Source organism: Octopus bimaculoides, chromosome 2, assembly GCF_046866305.1.
Source record: "Octopus bimaculoides isolate indiv1 chromosome 2, ASM4686630v1, whole genome shotgun sequence".
Classification (NCBI taxonomy): Eukaryota; Metazoa; Mollusca; class Cephalopoda; order Octopoda; family Octopodidae; genus Octopus; species Octopus bimaculoides.
In genome coordinates, this window is record NC_142929.1 from 49104871 (window position 1) to 49123832 (window position 18962).

General features: G+C 33.9%; 1 protein-coding gene across 1 annotated transcript in view; it reads right to left on the minus strand.

Moving 5' to 3' along the window:
• Positions 1–18962, minus strand: part of LOC106871625 (uncharacterized) — a 587895-nt gene that overhangs the window by 454514 nt on the left and 114419 nt on the right. Inside the window, exon 2 of the mRNA XM_014918237.3 lies at positions 6218–6325. The gene's annotated coding sequence lies outside the window, so the exon portion shown is untranslated. The remainder of the gene's footprint in view (positions 1–6217; positions 6326–18962) is intronic.

The following is an 18962-nucleotide window of genomic DNA, read 5'->3' on the forward strand; positions in this document are numbered from 1 at the left end:
AAATGAATTCATTAATTCTTTTATCACAGAAATCAGATACATCCACACAAAATTCTATTATCCTTAACTACAAAAAGCAGTTCTTTTTATACCAATCTGTCTTTTGTTACGGAAAGCCAAGTTTGTAACTATATTTTGTGAAGATATGCCAAGTTGATCAAGAAACACTACTTGCAGAAAATACCAATTCTATTTTTTAGTAGATACTAGCAATGTACCCCTGTGTTGCCCGGGTATTATGACCTACAGCCATACACCTACACATGCACACACACACACACATGTCAATGTCACCAGCCTCCTTCCACACGCACATACATGCTCTCACATACACACACATGCGGACATTCGTTTTGGGATCACAACTACTTTATTATCTCCCCTTCTTTCTAGCTCTCCTGTGTGACCCCTCTGTCCAGCATTCACCATGATAGATCACTAGCCACTAACCTTTTTCTGTTTTCTCTCCCTTTTTATTTCTGTGTTCCTTTCTGTCAAAGAGTGTAGGCTTGAAACATAAAAGACTTTCTCACTTCCTGAGTGTTAAACTAATACATCTGTTTGTTGTTTACACACCCGTCTTCATCTTTTGTTTTTTTGTAAATTCTCACTATATATATATATATATATAAATTTAAGGAATGGAGAAAACGCATGTTATAATTGCATACTTTATTCCTACATATGTTTCAAAGGATTACAACCTATGTGATCCATAGGGATCTGTGATATTAAAATTGTAACCTTCTCTTCAGGGAATGCATGGGAATCATCTTAAATGTAAGACATTATAACCGAGTATCATAATGTCTTACGTTTAAGATGATTCCCATGCATTCCCTGAAGAGAAGGTTACAATTTTAATATCACAGATCCCTATGGATCACATAGGTTGTAATCCTTTGAAACATATGTAGGAATAAAGTATGCAATTATAACATGCGTTTTCTCCATTCCTTAAATTTTTAAATATACTCAAATACCCAAAATTTCAAGGAGTTCCTGCCTTAAAAACAGGAACTACACCACAGTTATTTTGTGTTCTTTGCTACATTGGTTTCTATTAACCCATTTATTCTATCCGAAGAATTTTTATTCATTAAGATAGAAGAAATACATATAATTAAATATATATATATATATATATACATACATACTCAATTTTTTAATTCAATGCACTCCGGCATTACCCGGGGTCATTGATAACAATAACACCACAACCAACTGGTACTGCAGTACATGTCTCTGATAAGGAAAAATTGATTTGAAACTGTACGAATCAGTGAACACGGTGTGCATCCCATGGCAGACTCATGTGTGTATGTGATCTTAATTTGCCCTTGATAGATGCATGGTGTTGTTGTCTTCACCGAGGTTATCAGGTCAGACATCTGTTTTTCATCACACCACCTGTGTTATAGTACATGTTCAACCACTGTGAAACATAGGGAGATTGTAGCAAAATCTTTGTGAACATTGTGGCTTATGGAATGAAAAATGAGCATGAATATATATACTAATAACAATAAGCAACTTTGCATAAATTGGGTTGAATGTTAAAGGCAAAAAGGCTCGAATGGTTTTAGTCATTGCTTCACAACTTTACCACACTTGAATGAATATAGGCTTTTACTGTGCATAATCCTTGGGGAAATTTTATTGAATTTAAACCTGTAAATGCTCCTTTGGCATTCCTGAGTCGTTTGCTACCAAGAAAATTTACATTGACACATAGTTTTTGGTAGTAATGCCAGAAGCGAAAAACAGGGCTTTGTGCAAAGAAATGGTATCACAATACTTCAAAGACATTGTTTATCTTAGAATACTGAAAACTTCACTTTGGCAGTTTAGTTGTGGTAACGGAAAGTAACGGAAACTAACGGAAAGTAATGGAAACTAACGGAAAGTAACGGAAAGTAACGGAAACTAATGAAAATAACGGAAAGTAATGGAAAGTAACGGAAACTAACGGAAGCGAAAAATAGGGCTTTGTGCAAAGAAATGGTATCACAATACTTCAAAGACATTGTTTATAATAGAATACTGAAGACCTTCACATTGGCAGTGTAGTTGTGGCACAAAGGCTACTATTAATGGAAAATACCAATAATTAATGTAAACTAATGGAAACTAACGGAAAGTAACGGAAACTAACGGAAAGTAACGGAGACTAACGGAAAGTAACGGGAAGTAACGGAAACTAACGGAAAGTAACGGAGACTAACGGAAAGTAACGGAGACTAACGGAAAGTAACGGAAACTAACGGAGACTAACGGAAAGTAACGGAAACTAACGGGAAGTAACGGAAAGTAACGGAAACTAACGGAAAGCAACGGAAACTAACGGAAAGTAACGGAGACTAGCGGAAACTAACGGAGACTAACGGAAAGTAACGGAGACTAACGGAAAGTAACGGAAACTAACGGAGACTAACGGAAAGTAACGGAAAGCAACGGAAACTAACGGAGACTAACGGAAAGTAACGGGAAGTAACAGAAACTAACGGAAGCAAAAAATAGGGCTTTGTGTAAAGAAATGGTATCACAATACTTCAAAGACATTGTTTATAATAGAATACTGAAGACCTTCACATTGGAAGTTTAGTTGTGGCACAAAGGCTACTATTAATGGAAAATGTGCCAATAATTGTTCCAGAAAAGCATGTGTTTTGGTCATTTTTCCATTGAAAAAATAGAGTTATGTCCATCACAAATGCACTCATAACATTCCTTGTACATTGTTGCTTTTTTTGACACTAAAAACGTTGCAATGTAGATTAGAAGTAAATTCAAATATTACCCAAAAATGAATTCTAAATTGTGCGACCACACCTCGTTTGTGAGCTTATTTTTGTAGTAAAAATGAGTTGTTGTGCAAAAAATATACTTCATTTGGTAGCTGAAAGATTATTGAGTCTTTTGATACCTCATACTTCAAAATCAGCTGCTCAGTTTTCAAATCTATAAGGAACATACAACACACACACACAGAAACTCTGTTTTATACATATAGAATATTTAGCATCATTACAGGAATAACCATGAAATTTAATTTAATTCAATTAAAGGACTAATAAATTTTCACTTTTCAGAAATGGCCAACAACCAATTATATACATATATAAAACATACAGAAGACCAAATAGAATAAAGCCTGTCCTTACAGTTACACTGCATTCATTATCAGTCAATCAGTTCAGTGTCACAAGTATGATAAAGTTAAAGTAAGGGGATTAATGAAGGGCTGGGTCTATGAAATAAAGGTAATAACATTTCTAAAATATGAGCTTGTGTGTCATGAGAGGAGTGGCTTAGGGCATTTCAAGTTGGTTCTTTTTTCAAAAAGTATCAAAAGGATGTTGACTGGAAGGCTGGGAATTTCATGATAAATGTGACAAATGCTGTCAAACCTGTATTATTTTCTCAATTAATTTCACTAATTAATAAGTAATTTATTTTGTTGGGGGAAAGAGTCACACCAAGCTGTATGTACAGTAAGATTTGAATGCAGTGTTGTGTTCATATAACCTACACAAGGACATGAGCAGAGCCTGAATTTCAACCATGGATGGTTTCATTTATTAAGATGCCTCCACTATGTATTAATTGCTTAATTTGAAAAGAAATTTGAAAAAAATCTTTTATCTCTTATCTTGTACTTGTTTCAGTCATTAGACTGTGGCGATGCTGGGGGCACTACCTCAAATCATTTTAATCAAATGAATCCAAATCCAGTACTTATTATTTTTTTGCAAAGTACTTTTTCAATATTCTTTCTCTTTCCACCAAATTTTTGACAATACCTCTCTGTTACCTTTTCAATAGTAAAAGGCTTTCAAATAATTTAGATTTTGAAATCTCTACTCAATGAAAGGGCCACAGAAAAACAGCATAGTGGAAAGTGTTGGGAGCAAAGAACAGCTGGTGAGCATCTTTACAGGTTTTAATTACATGACTCTTCTGAAATATAACAATGATTTAGAATTCTTCTAATCAAACCCTTGCTAAGCTGTACAATGAGATGCAACAGGAATACTAATTTTATTGTTGTAGCTGATTTGTTACTGACAGCAGACCTTTGAAAATAGTTCATAAACATGTTTACGAAGTTGCTATGCTATGAAGAATGAAAAAAAGCTAACACTTGTGGCATGTGCCTCTCTCTCATGAGAGAGCAATAAAGAATTTTACATCAGTCTCTATTGCTGAACTGCTAATTTACAGAGATGTAAACACACCAACACCAGTTCTCAAGAGGTAGTGGGGCACAAGGATATACACAAAAACATACAAACACACACACACACACACACACACACACACACACACACAACAGACTTCTTTCAGCTTTTCAGTTGCATCTACTAAATCCACTCACAAGGCTTTGATTGGCCCAAGGCTACAGTAGAAGAAATTTGCCCAAGATGTCGTGTATCTTGTGTGTGAGTTCCAAAGGTACAGGAAACTTATATATACACAATTCTGCTTAAATAATGGAACTGCAAATACAATATCCTTACATATCACACGTCTGTTTTCATTCTTCCACTCCACTCTGTATTTCATATCTTCTCTATAATAACTATTACTTAAAGATTTTCCTGCACTGTCTCTGATGAAAGGATATATAAAATATCCTGGAAACAGCTGTAAAGACCTTCTCTTTCTAAATGTTCTGAAAACTATACACAGCCTTGGATTTTTTAATCTTATTCTGTTAATTTATATATATATATATATATATATGATGGGTTTCTTTCAGTTCCCATCAACCAGGTCTACTCACAGGGCTTTAGTGAACCTGGTGCTATAGCTGAAGACACTTCCTCAAAGCACCACTCAATAGAACTGAACCTGGAACCAAGTGGCTGGGAAGCAAACTTCTTAGACACCATATGTTGCAACGAATATTATGTTTTGGAGGAGTTATAAGATTAGAAACTTTACACAAAGTAACTGGTTGTTGTTTTTCTATATTCTATCTCTTTCCACCAAATTTTTTACAATACCTCTCTGTGGTCTTTTCAATGGTAAAAACTTTCAAATAATTTAGGTTTAGAAATCTCTACTCATTGAAAGGGCCACAGAAAAACAGTGTGGTGGAAAATGTTGGGAGCAAAGAACAGCTGGTGAGCATCTTTACAGGTTTTAATTACATGACTCTTCTGAAATATAACAATGATTTAGAATTCTTCTAATCAAATCCTTGCTAAGCTGTACAATGAGATGCAACAGGAAAACTAATTTTATTGTTGTAGCTGATTTGTTATTGACAGCAGACCTTTGAAAATAGTTCATAAGCATGTTTACAAAGTTGCTATGCTATGAAGAATGAAAAAAAAGCTAACACTTGTGGCATGTGCCCCTCTCTCAAGAGAGAGAAATAGAGGATACAGAAGTGGCATTGTCTTGATTGCAAGATTGTGAATGAAGGAAATAAATGAAAAAATTAATATGGAGGAAAATCTCCTCCAATTCCAGAAACCATGATACAATTTTACTGGTGTAACCTGAACAATGTAGCAAACATTTAAAAAAAAATTTTTTTATTGGGATTAGTTTTTCAGTGATGGAGAAGAAGTTTTAACCCTTTAGCATCTAAACTGGCCATATCTGGCCCTGATATTCTACAGGCTTTGTGTTCAAAGTAGTCAGACCTGACCTCTCACACCTCCCTTACATTGAAATTTTGATAATGTGATTGCCTATTTTCAAAATGACAAAGCTATGAGAGATTGCATGATTAATTTAAAACATTTTTTATAAATATGCATTATATTTGACACAGTAATCTGAATGTTAAAGGGTTAAATTTGACAGAGTAAGCTGAATGCTAGAGTTCAATTTGACAGAGTTTAATTTTGACAGCGTAACCTGAATGCTAAAGGGTCAAATATGTAACTGAGATCTGAATAGGGTAGAAAATATTTGACTGATGTTGCAGACATTGTCGATTATATTTCTCATCAATAGTGATGATACTGCAAAGACTACCATTAGTTCATCGATCAACTAAACTATACCTTCTTTTACCAACAACACAACTACCCTTCCAGCTATTACTACCACTTGATAATGGTGTAGTTGGTGCTGTGAGGTTTCAATATTTCTAGATATAAGTTTTAAGGTCTGAAATATCAAAGATGATATATAAAGCAAAACAAAACAAAAAAAACGAAATCCCCCAGTGACTATCAGAAGTAAGTGCAGTACTTACCTAATGGTATTAGATCACATCAGTAGAAGGAGGGAGGAGAATATATGAAACATATTGGTATGTGAATCTTGTCATCTATTTAAAAAACATCCAATGATGAATGCAGTCCTACAAAAATAAAAAAAATAAATATAAGATAAGATTTCAAAAATGTTACCTAGACTAGACTGCCAATAAAACAAATAAAAAATATTTTTGCTGCAGTGTTCAAAAGCAGTTTTGTTACTCCATGTTGATAGGAACAAGGAAGGAAATATATACAATTACATATACAATTATACACACACAAACACACACACACATATATATATATATGATGATTATATATATATATATATATATATATATATATATATATATATATATGTATGTATTTTACATTTCCTTATCAAGTCTTACTTGCATAATTAATACGTAATATTGATATTAATGTCAGTAAAGATCTGGCGACTTATTGATGATGACGATGGTGATAATGATGAGGATGACGATGGTGGTAGTGGAGGTGGTGAGGGATATTCCCCTAATTTAATGTCATCACCATGCTGATGAGGAAGCAGATAAGAATGAATTAAAGGAGGAAAATAGTTGAAAAAGGTAAAAAAAAAAACAAACAAACTCAAAAGCTATGATAACAATAATAATCTTAATGATTGCTATGATGATGATAATGAGAATGATGATGTCAATATAGAGAAGCATGGAGAGAGGATGATTTTTATATTTTCAGTGTAATAACGATGATTTCATTATGTTTGATTCATTAATATTTTAACTGCAACAATACAATGTCAAAGTGTTAGTTTTAGAAAGAGATGAAAAGAAAGAGAGAGGGGGGGACAGAGAGAGAGAGAGAGAGAGAAAGAAGGAAATAAAAAGCAGAGAGAGAGAGATAAATAAAGGGGTTAGAGGGAAAGATTAATTTGTCAATGGCAAATAAATTGATAAATAGAGTATAATGATTTAAGTGGGGTTACAAAATCAATAGCTTGAACTGTGAGCTAATATGCTTTGGAAGTTAAAGCGAGAAGGGAAATTCACCAATCAATGAGGAATAATAAGAGCAAATAATTAGAAACCATTTCTTTACAGAATAACAGAAATAATATTATAGATAATAATGTTGATTATGATATAACATTCTACTAGTCTTTTAATTAACTTTTGAATGTCAGAGGCGTGTTAGATGTGTTTTGGCAGTGGTTTTAAAACAGTTGATATACATTAGTGTATTTTTCATAGATTATTCAGTACTTGTGTGCTGGGTATGATTTTAAACTGCCTCTGGCTGTGAGACCCTGGTTCGGGAATTCCATGGTTTTGAGAAGTGTGGAACCCCTCGTTAGCTAATGTTTCCAGGCCTACACTGACTGAGAGTAGTAACATTTGTCTGAGTCTTCTTGTCATCAGCAGTGATGGCATTAACTCATGAGCCTCTTCCTCCTGATGAGTGTGAAGGGTGCTGGTGCCTGAGGTGGCTACTCAGGACAAAGGTGGTATAGAAGTGTTGGGAGCATTTATCATAGGCGAAAGTTGGCTGGAAATGAGGAAGAGTGAGTCACTCTTTGCATCTTCAGCTTTTAACCACCTGAGCCAGGTACATTGAAACCATAGGATGCAGCATGGTGGATGTGAACTCAGAGCATCAATGGCAAACATCAACAGATCTTGAGCAGATGAACAGATAACAAAATTGTCAAGCAGTTCAGTTGGCAAACAATTGCTGTCATCTGTAGTCATGGCATATGCAAATGAGACATTTCAGCCCACAGATAACCAATGTGATGAAAACTCAAGCCAAACATTTATGCTGCATTCTTGGGGTTTGGATAATTCACTTTTGGAAACATGGGCGTTTTGTTCAACATCCTTAAACAAGCCTTATTCAGGGACCTTTTGAGCAGGATGGGCTACTCGACCTGAAGAAAATTCTAACTGGGGCCCCACCTGCAAGATCATGTGCTGTTTATATTGATATAAGATCACGATGTTGTGCACATATGGTTGTGATGAATGTGCCTGGTGTACCCTCATCAGACGGGTAGTCATGAAGGGTATACTGGGCTTCATATATTTTACCCCAGTGTCACTTTGATGGCACGCACTGCTCAGTCACTCAATAATAATAATAATAATAATAATAATAATAGTAATAATAATAATATTAATAATGGTTTCAGATTTTGGCACAAGGCCAGCAATTTTGGGGTAGGGGTTAAATCGATTACATTAGCCCCAGTGTTCAACTGATACTTCTTTAATGAACCCCTGAAAGGATGAGAGGCAAGCTGACCACAGTGGAATTTGAACTCAGAATATAAAGACATGAAATATTGCTAAGCACTTTACCCAGTGTGCTAATGATTCTACTAGCTCACTGCTTTTGATGATGATAATAATAATAATAATAATAATAATAATGATAACCACAGCAATTATAAAATTTGGAGCATGTGTATAGTAATAAGAAGAATTTGGAGCATGCGAACAGTAAAGGTCATGCCTATAATAATTGGTGCATTGAGAACAGTAAGCAAAGATATAGACAAATGGCTGAGGGAGAATGAAATAAAATACCTACTTGAGCTCCAACAGAAAGTTTGTCTCTTAGAGATAGGAAGGATATTCAGGAGGGTCCTAAGCACTTAAAAAAGACTGCTGGAAACTTGTGGATACCTAAGGTTACAAGTAATAATCTGCTTTCCACATAATCCCTACCAAGAATAAGACTGAACCTGAGACAAACCAAAATAATAATAATAATGCTATCTGAATATTTCTTAGGAAGTTTTCAGATGGCAACAATACTTAGAACAACTCATGTGTTGAAGAAAGTGTTGTGCCTCTAAGCTGCAAGATTGAGCTGGAATGTGACATAGATAAATCAGTAAAGTAAATAGAAAGAATGATAATAATGTATTGCAGGGATATAATATTGAAGACATGTGCAAAAAGTGAAATAGTTTATTGAATACTTCCGTTCTTTAAATTCTCTCATTGTTGAATAGTTTTCTTCTTTATTTTCTGTATAAACTTAAACAATCAAGTGATTGAAAGGTTGGATTTTATATGCTGGTCTTGTGAAGCAGAAGAGTTAAAGCAAATAAGGGAGACAAGCATGACTATCCAAATTTCAACACTTTGTTTGGAATGTTTATGTTTGTATTGAAAGAAATGGAAAAATAATGTGAGAATTTAACAAACACTGTATTTGGTAAATAAACTATTTTAAGTTTTTACTTATGTTTTTATTCACTAAAATACATCTTTATTACTTTTGTAAGCAAATACGCTCATATCTTGCATGCCTTTGTTATTTTGTGATAGTATAATAATAATAAAAAAAGTAAATGGTATATGTTTCTCAATAAAACCCATTTTCAAACTGTAAATAAACGTTTTCAAGACCATTTTCCATTTTTTTAAACCCTAAAATAGTGATTCTGATATAGCATAATAAAAAGAGCAAATGCAGTTCTCAAATAAACTACCTTAACCCACTCACATTCAGATTTCTCTGTCATATATAGATCTTATTCAGTCACATTGCTTTGAATTAATCATACATTTTCTTGTATTACCAAGATTTTGAAGATACGACTGTTTAATTTTAGAATGACATTGTAGGATAGGTGTGAGAGGCTAGATCTAGCTGTTTTCAACATATAACAGGTAGAATATTTGGGCTGGATATGGCTAGTTTAAATACTAAAGAGCTAAAGCTACAATTTTGTTTTTAAATAATTACTCTGATAAAGCAAAATAAAAAAAAAGTAAACGTTAAATATTTCTCAAATAAACTCTTTTTTAAGACTGTAAAGAAATATCTTTTAAGGCTGATTTTCATACTTTATCCTTAATCCTTTAGCATTTCATATTGAGCCATATCGAGCCTGAATACTTTACCTGTTTTATGTTCAGACCAACCAGATACACACCTACCTTACAATGTAATTCTAAAACTAAACCATTACATCATAGAAATTTCAAAGCTATGAGATAATACATGATTAATTCAAAACACTGTAAATAAATAAGCATTAGATTCGATAGAGTATTATAAAATTCAGTGGCCTGTGTGTTTGGTCTTTCAAGCATTGTTTTTTATATTGTAGATTATTTAATGAATGCCTTATCAAACAAGTTCTGTTGTGTCTGGGGATAGTCTTTTTTTTTTGTGCCTTATAATTTAACACACTCACCAGTAAAATTTCCATTTATTTCTTATTTTTATTTTCCTAAAGTAAGAAATAAATTTTACTGGTGAGTGTGTTAAATTATAAGGCACAAAAAGAAAATGATTCTCCCCAAACACAACAGAATATGCTTCAACACACGAACTTACATAAAGAATCTTGCAAACCAAATCCAAAAACGAAATTATCAAACAAGATTTATTATAAATATGTTAAACTGACAAATTCTGAGGTAAAGTCGTCATGATTTTTCATGCCATGCTCTACTATAGAGCCAATCATTATAATATAAAGTTATTTTAATAATTGACCTTGTTGAGCTCCCACCAATCCTGACCAAGAAACCTTATGATCAAAAGCATTCCAGCGGAGATCACTGACACTTCACACCACATTAAGCAACGTATCTGCATCCTTTCTTTGAGACAGTACATTGTGATGTCAGTAGTATTTGGTTGCTATTTCTAGTCAGTTGAATAACTATATGTATGCTCCCTCAATGCCTTGTTATTTTTATAGTTAAATCTGAATTTCTCCGGTGCAAATCCCAGTTATTACCACACAGCTAATGCAATATTTTTTATTAATTACTTTCTTGTACATGAGATAATAAATTAGAGTAGTTGCATTATTAAATTTTTAAGATGTTATTATTTTCTTGTTTTTAACATTTGTCTAATGACATCGATATATTTCAGTCTGATACCTGTTGAAAATGATATGACAAAAATCATTTAAAAATGTATGCATTCCTCATTTGCTTTTTTTCTCTTTATTCATTCCTCCTTTGTGACAAGACTACATCAAGTAATATTAACTTCAAAGAGCTTAACTAACTATAATTGCTTTCCCATGCAAAAGATACTTAAAGCTACAAAATTAGCTTGTTAAAATTGAAATATGCATTAAAATAGCATGAAATTACTATCCTCTTGTGACATCGTGGTATTAAAGAATACGAGAAATTGGGAATGGTATGAAACAGAAAAGCCAATAACTTCTGCTTGAAATGGACATTTAACAGGGGATTACATTTTACTGATAGTAAACTAACTTAACCATTATAGTCACTTTGGGACAATGTGACATATTTATAAGTGGTTGCTTTATGATTTTTGTAATTTATCTTAGTTTGATCTTATTATCTTGGGGTTACTAATTCAAAGGAAAGCTCTCCTGCATTATTTTCAACTGCCTGAAAGCATACAGCTAAATGTCTGTAGTTACTATTTTATACATGTATTTTTATTTACTACATATCTACTTCAATGGTTAATCTATAAGAGATATAATTAATGATATGTATTTACATTTACTTTTGTATGTGCTCATATGTATATGCACAAATGTGAAATACATGCTTGAAATTGCTAGAAAAACGTGTATAAATAGGTATTTATTCAAATATTCTAATACTCTAATGTTTGCTTCAATCCAATCATTGTAAATAGATATCAAATAATAACAACAGTTATTATACAGAAAGTTTGGGAAATATCAAACGTATATAATAACATTGTCACAAATGTTATCATAATAAAGGAATCATATAAATATACATCAATTTTTGAATAGAGATAAATAAAAATAATAGTAAAATATACAAAGATTAATATTGTTAATTGTATATTCATGTGAGACAGCATTAATATTTGTTTCATGATTTTTATCAGCTATTAAACTTTCCATGTATAATCAAAACAGTGAGTTTGTGTTTATTTCTCCAACATCCAAAATAAACCACAGCAGTGGGAAATGTAGTAATTAGAAAAACATAATAGGAGTTAGATAACATTTTTCTCTGGTCATCAGAACATTGGGCAGAATTTCTTTGCAGTATTTGTTTTGACTGTCTAAGCTCTGAATGTTGCCAAGATCAATATTGCCTTTCATGCTTTTGGGGGTTCATCCCAAAATAACTAAGCCAGGGCAAGAGGTTGGTGGGACTGTTAGAACGTCATGTGAAACACCTTGCAGTATCTACATTGGTTCTCTGTATCTTGATGACAATGCCTGCAGTAACACTGGGGACAGACTGTTGTAGCTTTTCAGAAAAGGCTTTGCATAAGACAACATTAGTGGCATTGAAAGAGAGTTCTTTATGACCATCTGTTCCACAAAAATACTTTGCTCAAGCCAGTACATATAGGTGCATATACAAGGTCAATCCATATATATATATATGGTGTCATGTATAAAGCACCTGTGCTGCTGTTACATAAAAAGCACCCATGCTGGTTCCACATAAAAAGCACTCGTGCTGGTGGCACATAAAAAGCACATATGCTGGTGCTATGTCAAATGCACCCATGGTGGTGCCACGTAAAAATCACCCATGCTGGTGTCACATAAAAAGCACCCAGTATACTCTGAAAAGTTGTTGGCATCAGGAAGGGCATCCAGCTGTAGAAACCATGCCAAAACAGACAACTGGACCCTGATGCAGCTCCCCAGCTTGCCAGATCCTGTCAAACCATCCAGACCATGCCAGCATGGAGAACAGACATTAGATGATGATGATTATGACATATCAGTATGTGTGATGGTATGTAGCCTAATGGTCAAGGTGTTAAACACACATGATCATTAGATTGTAGTTTCAATACCCCAACTGATGGGGGAATTGTGTTCTGGAGCAAAGCACTTCATTTCATGTTGCTCCAGTCCATTCAGCTGTAAACTGGTAACCCTGTGACAGAATGGCATAATCAGCAGGGTGGCATCATTCAAAAGCTACAATTCAAAGAAGCGCATAGTGACCAATGGTGTATAACAAAATCTGATAGGGTAGTTGATACAGTGCTATATCTATCTATCTATCTATCTATCTAGATAGATAGATAGATAGATAGATAGATAGTCAGAAAGACAGACTGACAAATGGATAAATAAACAGATAGAAAGACAGATAGACAGACAGACAAATAAATAGCTGGACATATAGTCAGACAGATAGATAGACAAAGAGACAGACAGATAAATAGATACATAAATAGATAGACAGATAGAATGATAAACAGATAGACAGGCAAACACACACACACACACACACACACACACACACACACACACACACACACACAGAGTGATCATCAGCAAAAGTATAACATTCACCATTGCTTGCTGGCAGTTTAGTTACTAATTTACTGCATTATAGGAAAATTAGTAAAAGGATTGAGTAATAACAGGAGAAAGATTAAACAATTATTTAATTGTAAATAGTCACTGAATGGTAAAGGTTAGTTTATTATTTCTAAAGTTTTAAAATATATAAAGTGAAACTCTTTGGCTGACTTATTTAATTTTGAAATGGTGAAATGACTTTTCTATGATAAACGTAAAGAAAAAATATATTACCCAATATAGAAAGGAAATGTTTCTGAGTGTTTAATATTTATCTAATAAATGTACATTTGTTCAATCAATTGTGTATGCAATAAGAGAAATTCTAGAATTAAATATCTGTTGGTGCTAATAGAATGTATTTGTAAATTCAATTACACAGTGCTAGACAGTATTTTACTCAAAGTAGGTTGCTATACAGAAATTAAATACTGAGTGAAATAGAGTACCAAAAAAACAAGTTTATTGAAAAGGATTGCAATGTTACTCTGTTTTGTTTGCTCATTTGGAAGGAATATTTGCTATACCTCCATCAATATCAATATTAAACAAATATGATAAGGCAGCAAGCTGGCTGAACTGTTTGCATGCTTGTAAGATGCTTAGTGGCATTTCATCCATCTTTACATTCTGAGTTCAAATTCCACCAAGGTTGACTGCCTTTCATCTTTTCAAGGTTGATAAAACAAGTACCAGTTGAGCACTAGAGTCAAAGCAATAGACTTGCCATGCCTCCATAATTATTGGCCTTGCACCAAAAATTAGAAATCATCATCGTCATCATCATCATCACTTAATGTCCGCTTTCCATGCTGGCATGGGTTGGATGGTTTGATATGGAGCTGGCCTATTGGGAGCAGTCCAGACTCCAATTGTTTGTTGTGGCATGGTTTCTATGGCTGGATGCCCTTCGTAATGCCTACCACTTAACAGAGTGTGCTGGGTGCTTTCTATGTGCCACTGACATGGGTACATCTATGCAGCACTGGCACAGGTGTGTTTATGAAGCACTGGCATGAGTGTTTTTTAGGTGGCACTATCATCTGAAAGGACAAGCTTGTATGTGTGAAAGACAGCGATTTGACTTAGCTTGATGTATCTTATCAAGTATAGCAAATTGCCACATCACCCAGTCCCTTGTCATTTCCTCAGTGAGGCCCAGTGTCCACATCCTTAAAGGCAGTGAGCTGGAAGAATCATAAGCACAACAAGCAAAATGCTTAGCAGCATTTCATTTAACCTTATGTTCTCAGTTCAAATTCTGCCGAGGTCAACTTTGGCTTTCATCTTTTCAGAGTCGATAAAAAAAATACTAGTTATGCACTGGGGTTGATCTAATCAACTTACACCATCCCCTGAGCTTTGTGCCAAAATTTGAGACTAATATTACACCCTTAAGGCTCTAACATGTATTAATGCTACAGAGTATGTATGATTAGGAAGCTAGACATATATAACATGACACATACATAAACATAAGTTCTGACTAATTTATATACATAGTGGTGGGCAAACAAATATATCGATACATGCACACATAATTACTCTGAGTTCATTTCTGTACATACATAAATACACTCAAGAATTCACCAGCACATATATTAACTTCTAACTCCAAAATAATTAATTTCAACAGTTCATACACAAACACACATTTAAGCTTTCTCAAAATTTCATACTCACTGACATATGCATACAAATGTAAACAAATATATTTTCTGATTAGCAATCATTTAGCAATTTGAGAAGTAGTTTGTCTAGAGTTCACTATTTTTACAACTGCCTTGAAGACAAAAAAAATAAAATTTAACACAGAACAATTGCATTGAAAGTATTAGAGTATTAATGGAGGAATGATTCATCCTGTACTTTGTTGACCTCCCCTTTGACATCTGTACTCTATGGACACAGAAACTGAAATGTACCTGAGATTTGAAATAGTAAAAAAGTATAAGTGACTATAAATATGATTCACTCTAATCATGTTTCCACTCCACATCTATGAATTTAAAAACATTAAAGAACTGGTGTCAAATACACTAGAATTGCCTCTATTTATACTGACAATTATTTATTGGAATTTTATGCTGCAAAGAAAGAAAATATAGGAACCAATAGTCTTTGCAAATAGATGTTGCAACTTAATTGGGAGATGAAACCAAATCAATACTAGGTCTACCTAGAGCATATAGCTGCAGCCAACTCAACTATAACATTAGTCACAATAGTAATAACGCATTAAGTAGAAATGTAGATCCTACATTTTTAGGAGGATGAGAAGGTGGATGATGACAAGGAGAGAAAGAGCAAAGAGGAGGAAATAAGGTTTTTGCAATAGTAATGTCTTTCTAAAAAGCAAACAAAAAAAAACATTTACAGTAAATAATGAAAAATAGCTTCAAATATGAACGTAATTTGTCATGAACTTGGCTCACTGAAATGTTTCTGCTCGACTCACTGTAATGTTAACTCTTTACATTCTGAGTTCAATTTTGCCTTTCATTCCTCCAAGGTTGATAAAAATAAAGTACTATATAGGTGTAAATGGAATCAGTTAACTATTTCCCCACAAACCTCAGGTCTTGTGTTATTATTAGACGTAATTATAAGGTGGTGAGTGGCCCGAATTTCTAAAGCATTGAAAAATTCCTTTGCAATATTTGTATTAAGTCTTTACAATTTGAGTTCAAATCCTGCCAAGGTTAATTTTGCCTTTATCTTTTCAGGGTCAAGAAAATAAAATAAAACACCCATCAAGTACTGAGTTGATTGTACTGACAAACCCCTCCCTTAAAATTTGTGCCAAAATTAGAAACAATTATCATTATTTGTTAATAATATTAATAATAATAAAATTTTAAATTTCAACATGGACTACATATTCATATTGCTAATTTGGATAGCACAGGGAATTCTGATTACACATTAAGCAAACATTTTTAGAATGCTTAAGTTAATTTTTGAAAATTCAAGTTTGAGATCTGAATTACAAGACAGCTCTAAAAATTTTTCTTAAACATTCAATGGAAACTCCATCACTAGTTCTGTTTCAACAGAGAATATTGTTTGTTCCCAATCTAATTTAAAATGTCTAGAAAATATTTTCATAGCCATTTTGTCATACATACCAAATGCTAGATTATGAATGGTTTAATCAAATTAAGTCAAATTATTTTCACAAACAAAAACCATTAGTGCATGAGAACATTTTAAATTTCAAGTGTCTAAGTATAATTTTCCACAGCATGTGTCCATAGATTTATTTTGTTTATGAACACATTTGTGTTTAACTTCCAAATTGAAAACTTTTTTGTTCTCTCTTTGCAGAGACACATTAAATTCATAAAGCTTTCCACATATGTCTGACAAATTTGTAAAGCCAATTCTGACTATAAAAATAGAATAATTTGGCAAGGTTGAAGTTCAGTTCTGACATTATTTGGTTTTCTCTACTAGACATCTGGAAGCTCATATCTTTGATAAATCAAGATCTAACACCCTGGTATAGATTTGCTAATAGAGTTATTTGTTGTTCAATGCATAACTTCTAATAAACTTAGTAATTTTAATTGCATCCTACATTTAGTGCACCTCAACTTTAAAAAAATTCTTTTAGATACTAACACCTTTTGATAAATTCATCTAGGTACTAATAATACCTTTCGATAGATTATGCAATGGCTGCATCTAGAAGGGTTACTGCCTGTAGATTTACCTGTAACTTGAAATCCTACATTTTCTGCTACCATATACATCATTGCTTCTGTTTGCTATAAGCAACACATGTATGTCATTGACTGTGCAAGATTTTTTTTAGCTTTTGTAATTAAGAATGAAACATCATATTTTTGAATTTTCAGAGATTTCAGCAATGTTTCAATAAAATGGAAAAATTTGCCTTGTATAGGAAACATGTCTAGTATCAAAATGTACTTTTTAATTTAAAAGCTTCATACTTTCATTCAACAAATATATACTACATATTAAAAATACTAGACAGACAGTGATATTCATGCCTAAGAGCAAAAGCAAATCCAGACTATGAAAAATATTCATTGCATTTCCTCTTTAGAGTGTGTGTGTGTGGTGTATATATATATATATATATATATATATATATATCACACGCACAAGCACGCATGTACAGAAGCAAACGCACGCACGCACACACACACACGTACACAGTAACGCACATATACACAACATACACACACATACAAACACACACGCACAAAAACATACACATACACACACGCGCACGCACAAAATACACACACACACATACATACATACACACACACGCACACGTACCCAACACCTACAACCCCACACAGACACACGCACGCACATCCACATACACCCACACACACGCACCCCCTTCCGCACACGCACACACAAAAGACACATACACACACCGGCGCAAACGAACCCACATACACACACATGCAAATGAACCCACACGTAACTCCTACACATACACAACACGCACTCACACACACACCCAAGTATACATACATACATACACGCACACACATCACACACACACATACACATGCACACACACAAGACACATACACACACATGTAGAACTGAACTCAGTTACACACATGCAAATGAACCCACACATAACTCCTACAAACACTCACACACAGGTGGACATACATGGACACACACGCAAATGAACCCACACGTAACTCACATACACACACAACAAACAGTAACACATACACGCACACATACTACGCATACACACACACACACACGAAATAACCCACGTGCGATCCACAGAGCAAACCGCACGCATATACACACACACGTACACACACACATATATATACACATACACACACGCACACAAAAAAATACAGGCACACACTGCTAGGAAATCACACCCACACAGTACAGACACACACACACACACACACATACTCAAAAACTGCCTGCCTACTTTCTATTGACCATTGTCCACAACCACTCCCAAACTATTCCTTCTACTAATTCCTTCCACTACATCACACACACACACACTAACAGATAAACAGCCAAGCCACGCACACACACATGCATACGTACACACACACACACACACACATATTTATTTCCCTCTTGCACTCTTCTGTCTTAAAAAGAACTTTTCCTCCACCACTTCCTCTTCTGGTCCTTCCACAATGTAACCTCGTGGACATCGGTGGCGATTTTTTCTTCCTCTGTTTTTCCCTTCTTTGAACTTTCTTTGTTTCCGACGAAGAGCTCCGCTCGAAACGTCATACTCTCTCTCTTTCCTTTCCCAAACGTCTTGTAACACAATCTGTATCACGTCCTCACGTTGTTGTCTTTTTTGTTGTTTTTTGTCTTTTTCCTTTTTTTGAACCTATATATATATATATATATATATATATATATATATATATATATATATATATATT